The following is a 1,057-nucleotide window of genomic DNA, read 5'->3' on the forward strand; positions in this document are numbered from 1 at the left end:
CAAAGCACCCCCACGGTTGGGATGCTGTTCTTCGGCTTGCAATCCTCCCCCTTTTTCCTCCAAACATAACGATGGTCATTATGGCCAAACAGTTCTATTTTTTTTTCATCAGACCAGAGGACATTTCTCCAAAAAGTACAATCTTGTCCCCATGTGCAGTTGCAAACCGTAGTCTGACTTTTTATGGCAGTTTTGGAGTATATGTGGCTTCTTCCTTGCTGAGTGGCCTTTCATGTTGTGTCGATATTGGACTCGTTTTAGTGTCAATATACTTTTGTGCCTGTTTCCTCCAGCATCTTCACAAGGTTCTTTGCTGTTGTTCTGGGATTGATTTTCACTTTTCGCACCAAAGTACATTCATCTCTAGGAGACAGAACACGTCTCCTTCCTGAGCGGTATGATGCTGCGTGGTCCCATGGTGTTTATACTCGCATACTATTGTTTGTACAGACGAACGTGGTACCTTCAGGCATTTGGAAATTGCTCCCAAGGATGAACCAGACTTGTGGAGGTCTACAATTTTTTTTTTTCTGAGAGGCTTGGCTGATTTCTTTTAATTTTCCCATGATGTCAAGCAAATAGGCACTGAGTTTTAAGGTAGGCCTTGAAATACATCCACAGGTACTCCTCCAATTGACTCAAATGATGTCAATGAGCCTATCAGAAGCTTCTAAAGCCATGACATCATTTTCTGGAATTTTCCAGGCATAGTCAACTTAGTGTATTTTTAAAAAAAAATTTACTTCACCTTTATTTAACCAGGTAGGCAAGTTGAGAACAAGTTCTCATTTACAATTGCGACCTGGCGTAAAAAAAAATCTGTAAACTTCTGACCCACTGGAATTGTGATACAGTGAATTATAAGTGAAATAATCTGTCTGTAAACAATTGTTGGAACAATGACTTGTGTCATGCAGAAAGTAGATGTCCTAACAGACTTGCCAAAACTATAGTTTGTTAACAAGACATTTGTGGAGTGGTTGAAAACGAGTTTTTAATTACTCCAACCTAAGTGTATGTAAACTTCTGACTTCAACTGTATATATATATATTTGTA

Source organism: Oncorhynchus gorbuscha, unplaced genomic scaffold (assembly GCF_021184085.1).
Source record: "Oncorhynchus gorbuscha isolate QuinsamMale2020 ecotype Even-year unplaced genomic scaffold, OgorEven_v1.0 Un_scaffold_4557, whole genome shotgun sequence".
Taxonomy (NCBI): Eukaryota; Metazoa; Chordata; class Actinopteri; order Salmoniformes; family Salmonidae; genus Oncorhynchus; species Oncorhynchus gorbuscha.